Source organism: Lolium perenne, chromosome 4 (genome assembly GCF_019359855.2).
Source record: "Lolium perenne isolate Kyuss_39 chromosome 4, Kyuss_2.0, whole genome shotgun sequence".
Classification (NCBI taxonomy): Eukaryota; Viridiplantae; Streptophyta; class Magnoliopsida; order Poales; family Poaceae; genus Lolium; species Lolium perenne.
In genome coordinates, this window is record NC_067247.2 from 196,436,367 (window position 1) to 196,452,550 (window position 16,184).

General features: G+C 40.8%; 1 long non-coding RNA gene across 2 annotated transcripts; it reads right to left on the bottom strand.

Moving 5' to 3' along the window:
* Positions 1-10,297: 10,297 nt before the first annotated feature.
* LOC127295242 (uncharacterized) lies at positions 10,298-14,911 on the bottom strand. Of its 2 annotated transcripts, XR_007847637.2 has the most exons (4): positions 14,488-14,908; positions 13,228-13,462; positions 12,242-12,805; positions 10,298-10,780 (listed from the first exon to the last, which is right to left on the bottom strand). It is a non-coding gene; the product is annotated as an uncharacterized lncRNA (long non-coding RNA). The 2 variants fall into 2 exon arrangements; XR_007847636.2 differs by having other exon boundaries at positions 12,242-13,462; positions 14,488-14,911.
* Between the last annotated feature and the right edge of the window lie 1,273 nt (positions 14,912-16,184).

The window sequence follows — 16,184 nt, forward strand, 5'->3', positions numbered from 1 at the left end:
TATTATGCAAATGAAAAAAAAAGGCTCCGGGACCTGATCGGTTTCCCGCATAATTTTACCAAACTTTTTGGGACGTTATTAAATCTGATCTAATGATGCTGTTTGAGAGTTTTCAACACGGGGATTTACCACTATTTCATCTTAACTATGGCACAGTCGTCCTTCTTCCGAAAAAAGAGAATGCGATACAGATTCAGCAATATAGACCAATATGTTTATTGAATGTGAGCTTCAAAATATTCACAAAAGTTGGCACAAATCGGATCACTAAGGTGGCGCATAATGTAGTCAGACAAACACAAACCGCGTTTATGCCGGGTAGACATATTTTAGAAGGGGTGTTAATTCTTCATGAAACTATCCACGAACTTCATAGGAAGAAATTGGATGGAGTTTTACTAAAACTAGATTTTGAAAAGGCATATGACAAGGTTAAATGGCCTTTCTTGCAACAAGTGATGCGGATGAAGGGGTTTGACCCTAAATGGTGTCGATGGATTAAGAAGTTCATTAGTCGGGGGAGTGTCGGTATTAAGGTTAACGATGACATAGGTTATTACTTTCAAACTAGGAAGGGTCTGAGACAGGGTGACCCGTTATCACCTATTTTGTTCAATATCTTGGTAGACATGTTAGCAATTTTGATTGCTCGCGCTAAGGCAGATGGCCAAGTAGATGGTCTAATACCTCATCTAGTTGATGGAGGTATCTCAATTTTGCAATATGCTGATGACACTATCATTTTTATGGAACATAATTTAGAGAAAGCCCTCAACATGAAATTAATCTTATGTATGTTTGAGGAGCTGTCGGGGCTGAAAATTAACTTCCACAAGAGTGATGTTTTCTGCTTTGGCAACGCAAAGGAATTTGAGACGGATTACATAACTCTCTTCGGGTGTGAGGCCGGTTCTTTTCCATTTAGATATTTGGGAATTCCAATTCATCGCCGCAAACTAAAAAATAGTGAATGGAAGGCCATCGAGGATCATTTCGAGAGGAAATTCGCAAGTTGGGTGGGAAAGCTTTTATCTTATGGTGATAGGTTAGTTCTAATTAATTCAGTACTAACTAGCCTGCTGATACGTCTCAAACGTATCTATAATTTCTTATGTTGCATGCTAGTTTTATGACAATACTCACATGTTTTATATACACTTTATATCATTTTTATGCATTTTCCGGCACTAACCTATTAATAAGATGCCGAAGCGCCAGTTCATGTTTTCTGCTGTTTTTGGTTTCAGAAATCCTACACAGGAAATATTCTCGGAATTGGACAAAACAAAAGCCCACGGTCTTATTTTCCACGGAGTCTTCCAGAACACCGAAGAGGAGACAAAGAGGGGCCACGAGGCGGCCACACCATAGGGGGGCGCGGCCCCACCCCTGGCCGCGCCGCCATATGGGGTGGGCTCCTCGGGCGTCCCCCGACTCTGCCCCTTCGCCTATATAATCCTTCCATCGCGAAAACCCTATTATCGGGAGCCACGATACGAGAAAAGTTACTGAGACGCCGCCACCGTCAACCCCATCTCGGGGGGTTTTGAAGATCGCCTCCGGCACCCTGCCGGAGAGGGAAATCATCACCGGAGGGCTCTACATCACCATGCCCGCCTCCGGACTGATGCGTGAGTAGTTAATCCTTGGACTATGGATCCATAGCAGTAGCTAGATGGTTGTCTTCTCCTCTTGTGCTATCATGTTTAGATCTTGTGAGCTGCCTATCATGATCAAGATCATCTTATTGTAATGCTACATATTGTGTTTGTTGGGATCCGATGAATATGGAATACTATGTCAAGGTGATTATCGATCTATCATATATGTGTTGTTTATGATCTTGCATGCTCTCTGTTGCTAGTAGAGGCTCTGGCCAAGTTGATACTTGTAACTCCAAGAGGGGGTATTTATGCTAGATAGTGGGTTCATGCCTCCATTGAATCTGAGACAGTGAAGGAAAGTTCTAAGGTTGTGGATGTGCTGTTGCCACTAGGGATAAAACATCAATGCTTTGTCTAAGGATATTTGTATTGTTTACATTACGCACATTACTTAATGCAATTATCTGTTGTTTGCAACTTAATACTGGAAGGGGTGCGGATGCTAACCCGAAGGTGGACTTTTTAGGCATAGATGCATGCTGGATAGCGGTCTATGTTCTTTGTCGTAATGCCCTAAGTAAATCTCATAGTAGTCATCATGATATGTATGTGCATTGTTATGCCCTCTCTATTTGTCAATTGCCCAACTGTAATTTGTTCACCCAACATGTGATTTATCTTATTGGAGAGACACCACTAGTGAACTGTGTACCCCGGTCCATTCTTTTACATCGAAATACAACCTACTGCAATCATTGTTCTCTGTTGTTCTTTGCAAGCAAACATCATTCTCCACACCATACGTTTAATCCTTTGTTTACAGCAAGCCGGTGAGATTGACAACCTCACTGTTAAGTTGGGGCAAAGTATCTTGATTGTGTTGTGCAGGTTCCACGTTGGCGCCGGAATCCCTGGTGTTGCGCCGCACTACACTCCTTCACCAACAACCTTCACGTGGCCTTCATCTCCTACTGGTTCGATAACCTTGGTTTCTTACTGAGGGAAAACTTGCTGTTGTACGCATCACATCTTCCTCTTAGGGTTCCCAACGGACGTGTGCTTCACGCGTCATCACCTGCCGATGTTTATGCTCTCTTTCTTTGAAATACCAAAAAAGGTTAGGAAAAGATAGGATTTTTTAGATCAAGGTTTTTTTGGCAAAGTGATGGCCATAAGAAGAAGTATAGACTGACTCGTTGGAACATCATATGCCGACCCAAGGATCAAGGTGGCCTAGGTGTGGAAGTGTTGGAGATAAAAAATAAGTGTTTACTCACACTACAAGAGATCTGATATACTGTGACGAGCTCAATACGTCATGCAATAGCAATAAACGTCACGAAAGACCCCTTCGTGACGTAGTTTGAGCGTCACAAGCATCGTCACGGAATCCCCGTCACAGATTACTACCTAGTGACGCGGCGCACGAGAAAACGTCACCAAATATGGATGACGTCATATGTGATGTCAGCACATAGGAGACCATCGCAGGGCTAAAGAACGTCACAGATTAGCGTCACGGATATGGATGACATCATAGGTGATGTCATGAGAGTAGTTCATTAAAAATCCTAGATTATTAATTCGTATTTTTCCAAAAATAAATAAATATTTTGAATTTATGCTTTGATTGGCATCTTTACTAATTCAGTTTTTGTTGAATATATCATCGGAAATGGCCCATACATATTTGTGCGGCACCCTATGGACGTGTTTAGTTTCATAGTAAATCTTTCTTTATTGCTTGAAAGTAGAAAGTACATACTGTCTTTACAAAGTATCACTGTGCTGAAATAAATTGACACTGAAACTCATAAATTGCACGCACTAGCTATTCCATTGCACCGATCAGAAACTACACTACTAATGTTTTTTTCCAATTCTACAAACACACATGGTTATTCTTCACTTCCGTGCAGACTGAAGTTGAAGCAAACGCGAGAAGCCAAGAATTGTTTCCAACCGAAGTATCCTCAGGTCCACTCTATGTTTGAGCCTGCTGCACTCAATTAGAAAGTTTTATACAGGAATTTGATTTCGATTGACACAAGAGTGCAACCTAATAATAAATGTAGCATCATACCTTGATGTTATGAACAGAACCTGCAGCGGTTAACTAAGTAACATCTCTAAATGGACATACTAGAAACAACAAAGGATGTAGATTTTTACCTAGTCTAGATTTTTTTCCAACAGGCTGTGCATCCTTCTTGGACCTAAAAAAATAATTAGCGGCATTTACCCATAATAATTTTAGCATTCAAATTTACTAAAATTTGAAATAAAATATAATGAAGCACGAGAATCATGAAACCGTGTCCAGATGTAGATGCATAGACATACTGCCATACTGGTACCTAGTAGTAAGTGTGAGATTTTCAGAATATGATTCATACACTTGAGTCAATAATAACCTATGGTTACAAGTCCAAACTTGCCAAGAGTGATACCCAAGATTTACTACTACGCTATCAATCACGTTGATCCTAATAAAGTGATGTTTCGCCATCCTCCAAGGAGGAAACCCCACATGTATTGACCTGCAGATGATAAGAAATTTTTGCTACTACACTATCAATCACGTTGATCCCAATATAACAAGTTTAACATACATTGTGAATGCAAAGCAGTATTCCAGTATATAGTGCGCATATATCCTATAGCATAAAGTATAAAACTTCATCCCTCCGTCCCGGTTCACAGGGCCTAATCTAAAAAAACATTTATCCCATAATACCTTTCCACTAAGGCCTGCATGCATTTAATTAGAAGTAGTACCTCCCTCTAATTACTCTCTCATTTCTCCGTGGGGCTGCAGTGCATGCAAGTCTATTAGTATGCCTATTAATTAGCGATGACAGCTGATTGGAGAGAGTCAAGTGTTGAGAAGATTTTTAGTGTCCAATCAAATGCTACCTTGGTCACGGTGCAAATTCATGTCAGCCCTGTGAACCGGGACGGAGGGAGTAGGTAAACTAATGCTTGAGCATTCAAATTGGTACCTTGCGCCCATGATCTGCATATATGTAATCCAATGGAAAGGGAAACTGCAGCAAATATAATTTAGATACTTAGGGCTGAAACAAAATATAAATATTACCAGTAACTCTTCACATCATATATGACTAACCGCGGCGTGAGCCATGCATTGCGTACAATTTCCCAAATGAGGGGAATAAGTTATTAAACCATCAGCCGGACTCTGCAATTACAACAACTAGATAATACCCCGCGCGTTGCTGCGAAATTGTGTGGTATATAATGCGAGTTACCAGGCATGAGTGAAGCAAATTCTCATAGAAAAATGACTATACGACGAAGTATAAAGCATGACTGCTATTGATATACATGGCAGCCCAAATATCACTTTTAGCATAGAAAAAATATAACACATTTGTTACCAAATAGTATGGTGGTACAAATAGCATAATCAGCTACACTTCTTTGTTAAATACCTCAATCATTTGTTATGATTAATATGGTATCATACAAAATATACATACTGCATAGTGATAAGTAGAAAACAATTACTCACACGAACATAAAAATTTATTATTGCATGCCAATTTGTATCTAATGTAAAATAAAAAAATTCAAATGTTCAAGCATTGGGGCCCATCCGAGCTTATGTTCTTGTAAAATAAAAAAAAAATCAAATGGTTTCTCGCTCCTCTTTTTCCTACATAATCAGATAAAAGAAAAGAATACATGTGAGCATGAGAATCCTATCCAATACTCCGAAAATACAAACCTCGGGTTGTCCTGATTTCATAACATGAACATACTAACAAATGAACTGCATCCATCCTTAGAAAAATTGAGTAGTACAATTTTCTTGATTGTCCTTCATGTGAAGTTCGTTCTTGATCCAAACCTGAACCAAACAAAAAGGGAAAATTGACAACCAATGTAGAACAAACCAAATGATCTAAAATTGTGCCGAAATTCAAGGGGGCGATACTAAAACAGAGGTGGTTCCGTTTCCCTTCTAAGCTCTAGGCTCCACTTCTTTGTTCCCTGGCTGTACGTACAAAGCTTTGAGGCTGGAGATACCTCAATGATCTTGGGCTGGATGTCAAAGCAGGGGAGAATCTGCAGTGGCGCCATCCTGATAGGAGCGAGCCCGCTGCAGCGGAGATTAACATTAGATTAGGAGATGGCTATATATATTGGGTGGAGATTAGGAGAGGAAGTGGAGGGGTGATTTATTGATGGACACAACATGAATCGGAAAGCTCAGTGGAAAATAATGAGGAGATGAGGAACTGCAAAGAAACATTCAGTTACGGAGCCAAGGAGGCTAAATTGGTGGAGTAGCTATAGAAAAATTAATAGAATATTGATGATTGAAGCTTCTAGAGATGGTTGGCTTAATAATTTGACAGGCTGAAACAGATGATTTATGAACGGAACAATTTTTTTTTGGAGGCTTAGGTGGCAGAGTTGAAGACACGTGGCAGCCTATGATTGCTCAAAGATGACTGATGAGGTGGACATGTTGCATGTTAAGAGAAATCAACTTAGTGGGTTACTCCAATTTAGATATTATAGATGATAGATTGCAATTACCAGTAGCATCTTATACTAGGTAAGAAATTAGCAGAGGAGCTAATAAAGTTGGCGATCAATAGTAGTTCAAAATTAACATGCTTTTGCATGTGTTTAATGTGTTACCTGATCCTAAACCAAATAACAATCCCAACTTCAAGAACTTTCTGAAGGAAGAAAGCTAACAGCAAAAAAAAAAATGACATGAAAGAACAGATTTGACAATGCAACTATCAAATAGATAAATATAAAGAGTGAATCAAGGAAGTCTGTGGTAGACATTAGATACAAATACAAAGGAAAATTAATGACTTACTAATCTCACAGTGAATTAGGCTACAACCAAGTCCGCTCAATCAAAACCTGACAGTGATTAATCTAGGCAAATCACGGAGCCACATCAAGATCAATGGCGAATTGCAGCAGAAGGTAACAAAGCTTACTAGTGAACAAATTTGCAAGTTGAACTAACTAGCACGTAACCAGATACTACACTGTATCCCATACTATTGCTTTGTTTCAGCATGAACGCCACAAGTAAAACGCAGAGGAATCAAATCGTTAAGGAGTACTACCTGTCATCGAACAGAAGTTGAATCAGGGGCGATCGGGGGAGGGCGTCGGGAAGAGGCGCTGGGGCGCGCTCGTGGTAGTTTATCAGGGATGAGGCACGGGGCCAAGGTCGCGTGAGTCCATCTGGGATGGGGCACGGAGTAGGACGTCGCACGTGAGGCGGGAAGCATCGATCCAACAGGATATGCCGGCGGCGAAGATGCAGCGTGTTGGGGCAGGGTAGTTCGCAGGAGAGGCCGGCGGCGACGCAGCTACGCGTTGGGATCATGTTGATCGGAGGGGAGTCCGACGGTCGCCGCGTTCTAGCACATTGGGGAGGTCGGATCGGAGGGCTCCTCCTCCGATCTGATCGATGGCGTGAAGCGGCGGAATAGGAGCAGGAAAACAGGGAGGGGGCTACGCGCGGAATAAGATCGTGGGGTGATTTATTTTGCTGACCGACGGTTGGGGCACACTAGGTTAGATTTTTTTCTTTTTTGAGCATACCACAGTAGGTTAGCTACGGCCCGGAATTTAGGAAAAGGAAAAAAATTTGCTAACTATCTATAATTTTTTGTGAAAAAGGGCGGGGGTAAATGAAGGATTGTTTGAGAAAAATAGAAGGATTTTCCCGTCAGTTACATCTAATTTTAAAACTAGGAAATATATAACTTTAAAAATCTCAGAGTTCCATGGTCCAACCCCTAAGACGTAAAAAGGGACATCAACATGTTTTTTTTTCAACATATCGGTTCCACCTCCAAGTAAAGCTTCCCGCGCACACACGGAAGAACGTGGTTCTGTCCGTTGGTCCTCAATTTAACTTATTTTTTATGTTGAAGACACTACAGGGTTAATAAGGTTGTAGGTTGACTCCCGGCTATACACATCTTTGTACACCGATTTTCCTATAGCTTTTTATCTTTTTATGATTTTACTTATTTTTTGCTAACATTTGGGTTCCACCTACATGTATCCCACTTTAATTGTAAATAAGTGATGAAAGTCTAGCACCACCGAGTAAATTCTTCTATGACCCAACCACGTTCGTCATGGAAACTAGCGTATCATCACAGAATGTTGTAACACGTGACGGTGATTAACTGAGTGTCACGGATTTCTGCGAATCTGTGACGCTAGGTGTGACACGTCACATGTTACCCTATTCCATGACGCTACGACCCACCGTCATGAGGATTTTCGTCACAGTATATCAACTCTCTTGTAGTGTCAGCAAGTGGCTTTTTAAACTGCTAAATGAACAGGGTGTATGGCAAGAGCTTATAAAAAATAAATATCTTCATTCAAAATCGCTATCCAAGTTAAGGCAAAAACTATGGATTCCCCCTTTTGGCGCGGTTTGATGAAATCGAAAGATGTTTTTTTCAAACGCAGGTCCTTCACGGTAGGTAATGGAGAAGATACTCGTTTCTGGGAAGATACATGGCTTGGGAATACGCCTCTCTCCCAACAATATCCCTCCCTATATAACATTGTCCAACACAAACAAGTTTCAGTTGCTCATGTTATGTCACAGGTACCTTTAAACATAGGTTTTAGACAGGCACTTGCGGGAAACAGGGAGGATAGATAGACACACTTGTGCAGCCGCTTAGTCAGTGTTAATTTGACCACACAGCCGGATGTTTTTATTTGGAAGTTAACAACGTCTGGCATTTTCTAGGTCAAATCTTTGTATCTAGATTACATGAAAGACCACACAAAGTTTTTTCGTAAATACATTTGGAAGATGAAAGTACCACTTAAAATTAGAATTTTTATGTGGTTGCATAAGAAAGTTTTGCTTACTAAAGATAATTTAGCAAAGAGGAACTGGCAAGGAAGTCGTAGATGTTGTTTTTGTGATCAAGATAAAACAATACAACATTTATTTATCGATTGTCCCTTTGCAAAAATGGTATGGCGTGTAGTCTATATGACTTTTAATATTATTCCCCTGGCAAATATTACGAACTTGTTTGGGAATTGGTTAGCGGGTGTACCAAGTGCACATCAGAGTTGGTGTTTGTGCTTTATTATGGGCCATGTGGAATACTCGAAATGATTATATATTTAACAATGCAAAATCAACTTCTTTTATGCAGGTAATACCAATGGCTACACATTGGATCCGTATGTGGTCCTGCCTACAACCAACGGAGAAACGCGAGAACTTGGATATTGGGTGCAACCGGCTAGAGAAGCTTGCACGGGATATATACAACCAGTTCAGCTGGCATTTTGATCTTAGATTAACATGGTAGCGCAGGGTCGCCTCATGTTTTCTCTTGTGTTTAGATGGTTGATTCATGTCTCAACCCTGCGTGACCCATGATGTAATCTTTTGTAAAACATACACTTAAACTTAATAATCATCAATAAAAGTTGTATGCATCACTCGATGCAGAGACTGGGGGAGAGTCTCCATTTCAATTTTTTTTTAATAGATAGTACCTCCGTTCCAAATGTAACTTGTTTTGGTAGGCTAAAGTAGCCTACCAACACGTCTTTTATTTTAAAATAGAGGTAATATTTGTTGAAAAGGTTGTATGCATTTTGATGTAAGAAAGGGATTACAACATCCTTTAAAAAAAACTAGGACATTTGCCCGTGCGTTGCCACGGGACATAAACAAATTAAATAGTTCATCACTTTATTGAACTAAAACATTTCATCATTTCCATACATGTGTAGGAAAGATCCACGTGCATGCATGCATGTTATGAAGCAAAGTAGCTTCGATATTTCTTGAACTCGTGCATCAAATTAATTATACATCAATTATATACACTACCATAATAGTAAGAATGTAAGATAGATAAATTAAACTTCCCAAACCATAACATTATGCTAGTCAATATAATATAATGTAAAATAAATAATAGCATTAAACAATTGAAATATACACTGTCTGAGCATCTTCCAACAATATTTCTCCATAATTTTGGTACTCCAGCTGATCCCCTAACCTATATGTTAAGAAAACGGGTAGGGCATGGAAATGGTTACAAGCTTGTGAAGCCACATATAGTATACTTTATCTTGAGCCAAGCATATACAAATGCTTCTAGAATCAAATTGCTAAGATGCTCATATAAATTTGCGAACAAGATTTGAATAGGGACTTCAATAAAATAAAGAGGTACATAAATTTGACTTGCCTGAAAGACTGATAAACAACATGACTTTTTGGATGGTGAATATAATACACCTAAGGACACATCCTATTTGTCAACCTCCCAAATGGTCCAGATCCAGTTTTCAGTCAATGTCCAATTTTCAACAACTACTTATCAACAATATGAATTTGAACATAAATTTAAGTGCGAGTTAAATAAAAAATAGTTCAAATTGTTAAATATTCACATAGTTCAAATTTATAACAAATATTTAAATATCAATGTTGACTGCATTTTAATTCCACCACATTAAAATATTAGTATTTAAATAGAACCAGCTTATACAAAGCAGCGAGCTAGCTATATTGATTGCTAATTAGGAAATCTCAGTAAACCTGCCAAGTACGTACCCCTACATCAAGCTATACAACATCACTCTAGATGCGAAAATAAATAATTTGTCAAACACCTGAATTCTAATATCAAACAACCAGAGATGCATTGCTGAGCACTGCGTTTTAAATATTTCAGTGAAAATCACGTAGAAGCATGCCATGGTTATTTCACCGGAAGGGAAAAAGATCAAGAAGAAGTACAAGCACTCTTCTTTTTCTCCACCACATATCTTTTCCATATCCTCAGGCATCGCATAAGCAATCTGTTCAATTTACACCAGCTTCATCTAGGTAGAGGATGCCCACAGGCAAGGCTCGATGTGTCTATTCCTCTTCTTTTCTTTTTCCGTCGCACGCTGCAAACAGAAGTCTCCGCCAAAATCTCCACGCTGCATCCCGCTACAGCACCTCGGCAACAATGACCACTCTGGAGAGATCCCGCTAACACATCAGACAATGTGGGCGATTGGTTTTCCATCCTCAACCTCTACTCCAACAGGCTAACCGGGAGACTCCCACGGTGGCTGGCCAACTTCACCTTTCACTACCTGCTGGAGGAGAACTATGAACAACACAACATTCATTAGCAGAACAAATTCAATAGTTGAATTAGAGGTAGCTGCTACAGCAGATACCATAATTGAATTAGAGGTAGCTACTTCAGCGGTCGTGCGCAGTTCTTCCACAGTTGAAAAAATAGACCCAAAAATTCAGGTCCAGTGGTCGGCTCTACGACGAGATCTACTTGAACAGTGCCTTCATGGTTCCGGGGCTGCGGCGATAGGGGCGGCATCGAGACCTATTGCAAGTTCCACGTGTATGGCTGTCGATGCGTCACCCCACTCATGCCAGAGCCGAGCTCGGCGATGGTGGCAACGACAAGCGGGTGACATGTGGCCAAAGGTAATTCATGTGCTCTCGCGCACCATGAAACTCGAGTAGCAAGCGCATGAAAATGATGTTTTTTGCCCTGCCCTGAAGTGTGACGTGGCGGTCTCTTCTCCTCTCGCCGCTTTGATTGGCACCAACTCAGGAGGACTATATAACTACCTGCACCTGATTGGGAGGATCAGATTACTGTCGTCCGCCGGCACCGGCCTGGTATCATGCCGCCGCCTTGTTCTCCGCCACTTTCTGTCACTTTGACGTTGGAGAACTCGAGCCGGATGTGGTCTCGGGGGACTGACTACGGGAGCCAGCCATAGTCCCGTCTGTACTGCTATAATCAATCTTTTTCTTGGTGAGACTCGATGAGCTGATTAGGGACGGGACGGCAGAGGAGCGATCCCGGAAAGCGAGCGGCGGTATAGTTGAAGGTTGAGGGGAGGAGGTACTCCATGGCGCCATCCGCAAGGCAAAGGCAGCAGCAGAAGTGAGAGTGGCAGTGGTAGCGATGGTGGTGGAGGAGTATACGACAGTAGGAGAAGCTGGCCATCTCCGGTGAAATGGTTTGCTGCCAAGTAGTGAGTTCCCGAAGAAGGGGAGCTGGAGATGGGGAATCGAGCTGATCTACTACCAGATGGTATGCTTCTCTTTCCTGAGTTCCTAAATGCGAAATTTCCTTTGCATGTTATAGCCGATTGTATCAATCAGCTATGAATTCATCTTGTTGAGTTGAAAAATGTAATTGTGATGTTCTTAATTTGATGTTGCTGAGTTTTGTTTTGTGTGCTCATATGAATAAGCTAGAATTTGAAAAGGCAAAGCAAAAAAAAAATACAGATAGACCATGGCATGTTATTAAGTGAGCTTGTTACAACGATAAGAAGTTTTACATAGATAGATAAGATAAGTGATAGGCTTCTACATAGACCAACGCAAAGCAGAGAAAAGAAACTATTGAATATGCCACTACAGAGAATTAGCATGTAACAGAAATCATACATATCGTAGCAGTAACGCGATCTAAACTATAGTTGTACTCCAGAGATAATAATCTCAAACCTTATTGCTATGAAAAACACCAGCACATGATAATAGAATGCAGTAGAGAATGAACATGATATCCGGTACTGCAACATACCTTTTGCTTCTAATTGTCTAAATTCTGAAGCCATATTTCAAATTAGCCAGTAGTGGCATGTTGCCAAACAGCGATGTTGCTAGTCTGTTGAGGATAAAACAAAACTCACATGTATATATCGTGTTTGCGAAGATCTGAAAATTAAAACAGCAATATTATAAATTGGAGGTGCAAATTAAAAAGTACAATGTCGCAAGGACCAGATCCACGTATCCAAAATAACTATTGCAAGCATCTTTAAGCCCTTTCTTGACACGCCTCAAGAGAGATGCTACTGTCAAGCGTTAAGGTTAAGCTTGTGTGATTTAACTGCTTATTTTGATAAGCCCTTTATTTGAATTAATTAAATGAAGTTGCTACAGAAATTTGCCCTTCAAATCCGTAGTTCAAATAACCAAATAATTGTGGAGTGTAAAAGTAATATGGCAAAGCAGAGTTATCTGGATTCACTGGCAACCATAAATTATGTTTGCTATATGCGATAAACAATTGTAGTGCAGGACGGGAACCGTCTCTTGGAGCTCCGCAAAGTATCTGATGTTGGTTGGATAATACATTGAAAACCTGAAAAGCAAGAGCATGCCTCGTCTTATATATCAAAAAAAAATTATTGCTACATATGAGAAATTAGAGCCAGAGAGCTAAAAAAAATTAATGCAAATGAACTGACCTAGCATGTTTGACATGCAATCTCGTATTTTCAATAGAAATAATAGGTAAAATGTAACTAAGACCCAAGAATACATTACTGCACGAATCTGAAAGTTTATTAATTCTATCACCCAAAACGAAAATAAAAAGTGAGAGTTCTTACCGAAATTTGAGAATACAATTCTAACCATCTTCTAAGAGCGTATTTAGAGAAATTCGAAGAGTAACTTCACCACCACAAGAGTAGTGCGTAATTATGATGTTGCAGGTCAGATAAAAAAATCATGGACTTCATTGGAATGAGCTGAGTAGGTAATATCACTGGGGAACCCTACCTTCGAGCATCAATATCCGTAGAAGAATTAACAGCAGAAGACACCCCAACATGATCAACAGATGACACGAAAAAAAGGATCAACAACAGCTGGTGTGGAATCACCGTAACACGAATTCACCAAGCCGTCGATGCGCCGCCAAAGCGAAGGCAAATATCATGGAGCAGAAGGAGTGACATTGCGATGACCATTTGCACGCCGATCACTCATGGCAACAGCAGCATAGTCCAGTAACCTACATCAAAAGGAATAAACCCTTATTATAACAACCAAAAACAACAGCTAAATAACCCAAACACACAAACTCTAAACAAAGGAGAGACCTGGGCGAGAGATTTGCTATTCTTAAAGCGTTTTGTGCCTTTTGGTCTGGAACACTGGGGATCATGATATGGTGACATGGTACAGTACATTTTTAGAAGCAAATTGTGAAGCTAGGTAGCCCACAGCAGATCATACTTCTTACTACAAATTAATGTGGTTTTGGCACATATGGGAAAATGGACCGATTGAACTCCAATTTACCAAATTCAACCTGGACAAAGATTTTTTTTGAAGCAGAGACTCAGTGCAAACAGTGCAGCGGCCCTTGATAGCAGCATCATAGATGAGAGATGTCATACAAAAATATTACATTTGTTTAACAACCAAAATCAGAAAAAATGGTTGTAAAAGGATCGTAAAACTGTGGCCCAAGCCTCCAACTATTGAAATACGTAGAGACCACTGAAGCAATTGATAACCTGAATATCGAACAATGTATTAGCACCTATTGGGCTTGCAATTGTTCTGCTATCAAAGCAAAGGGGAGCAGGCGAATGTAGAAAGAGATATCTGAAAATAAACAATGAAATACATGTGTTTACTACCAATCAGGCTCCATATAATCTGGAAAACAACATATTTTTTCTCTCACTTAAAAGGTCCATACTTTGTAAAAATAAATCTATATAAAGGCTGTGTGGTATAGCCTCAAATCATGGAAACGTCTTAAAAATATAAATTCTGAAGACAGCCACCAATCTGAAAGCTACAGACATATTTGGTTTGAGAAAGATCCATCTGATCAACTCCAGATCTGATAGCTAAGGGAACCACGAGGTTTCAGTTAAGAAACGTAAATTTGTTTATTGCCTGCATTTCTTCAGCAAGCAACTTCAACTGGATCTGCGGGGATTACCAAATGCAATCACAGAGAAACATCTTTGCTGAGTATGATCATCGAAAATTGCTCAAAACAGATCAATCCATCTGCATTACCTTAGAAGCTGGTTCCGTATGAATCGAGTCTTCGTCAAAATCGGGAAAAAAGGAAGATCAAGCGAGGAGATCGGATCCGGGCGACCATGCCCAAATCTCGGACACCTATGCCCGGATTCAGGCCCCCATGCCTCGAGCCACGCATCTGTGGTGCTGATCTTGATGGCAGTCTAGGGAGGACATCCGGGCTCCATGCCCCTAGACGTGCGCTGGAAGAGACAATCGAGGGGGGGTGCGATTGAGGCCGGATCCGCGTGGTGGAGGCGGCGATCGAGGAGGAGGACGTGACGGCCGGTGTGACGGGCGCCGTATGCGGAGGAGAGATGTGAGCAGGAGGAGAGAGAGGAGGATGGCCGGGTGCGGGAGGGAGTGTGGACCGCAGGTTTCATTGGGCCTGGCCCATGTGGACGACGAAGGAGGAAGTGCGACGACGAAAGGAACGAAGAAACCTATTGTGATGCAGAATAAGGAACCAGTTTAGTCTTTTTAAGTAGTAGAGATTGAGTGCTAAAGCATTGTTGACCTAGAGAAACCGAAAGACGGATTTTAGATACCCTCAACAGCTCTATACTTTTACAAGAAAATAATTGGTCTTTGACGGTGCATAAACAATTTGTTTACTCCCACCCGTACTAAAATATAAGTCGTATAAACTTAATTAAAAGTCAAGTTCTACTAAGCTTAACCATATGTTTAGGAAAACATATCAATATCTACAATATTGAATGGGCACACTAACAAAAATATATTTCATGGTGAATCTGCTGATGTTGATTTTGCATTGTGCTCCACATATTCCTAGATTCTTCTGAATAAACTTGGTCAAACTGAAATGGTGTTGACTTTTGAAAAAACTTATATAAATGATTAATTTTATTTTAGCAAAAAAGGACAATTTTTTTGAAGGGCAAAGAGGACAACTAAATTAGCCGCGAGAAGAAGCCTAGTAGCAACAAGCCGCATCGGGCATTTCCCGGCCCATTTTATCAGAGCACCAACCCATGCACATGAGTCGCCGTCACCTTCTCTGGGAAGTGGGAACTATACCTGGCCATGGGAAGCCCGGTCCGGCCCGGCCCAAAATTCCCGGGCTTGGGCCAGCCCGAGCATGCCTGTGGGCTAGGCCTGGGCCAAAGATTTAGGCACTATGGTTGTGATGGACTAGGCCTAGGTTTGAAAAATGTGCCAAATAAGGAAGAAGCCCGGCCCGAGGCCCGATGGGTATTTTTTGTGATGGGCCAGCTTGGGCCGAAATTCTAGGTCCGACGGTCGGGCCGGACCAGGCCTGGGCCTGAATTTGTTGCGTCGGGCTTTGTTAGACCCGGCTCAAACTAAGCCCAGGTATAGTGGGAACACACTAGTACCAATATTTTTAGTACCATACTGCCTAACTGAGAAGACTGCAACCGCTTTATATAGCAACCTTTGGCTTGTCTAGCACGAAGCGAAGCGATTATGACAGAGCCGGTTGGGTCCGGTTCATTTTCTTTTGTAACTATAACTATACCACACAGATGAGCTTTTTTTCTTTCTTTTGGTACCCCATAAAAGAATGAGAAAATAACGAAAAAGAGAAACAATATCTTGTTGATGTCACAAACCCAGAACAAAACATAATATGGCCTAAAAAAACATAATAATGTTGCTATGTGTTTGTGGTACCCGTGTGTTGAGTTCATTTAATAGATCTATATGAG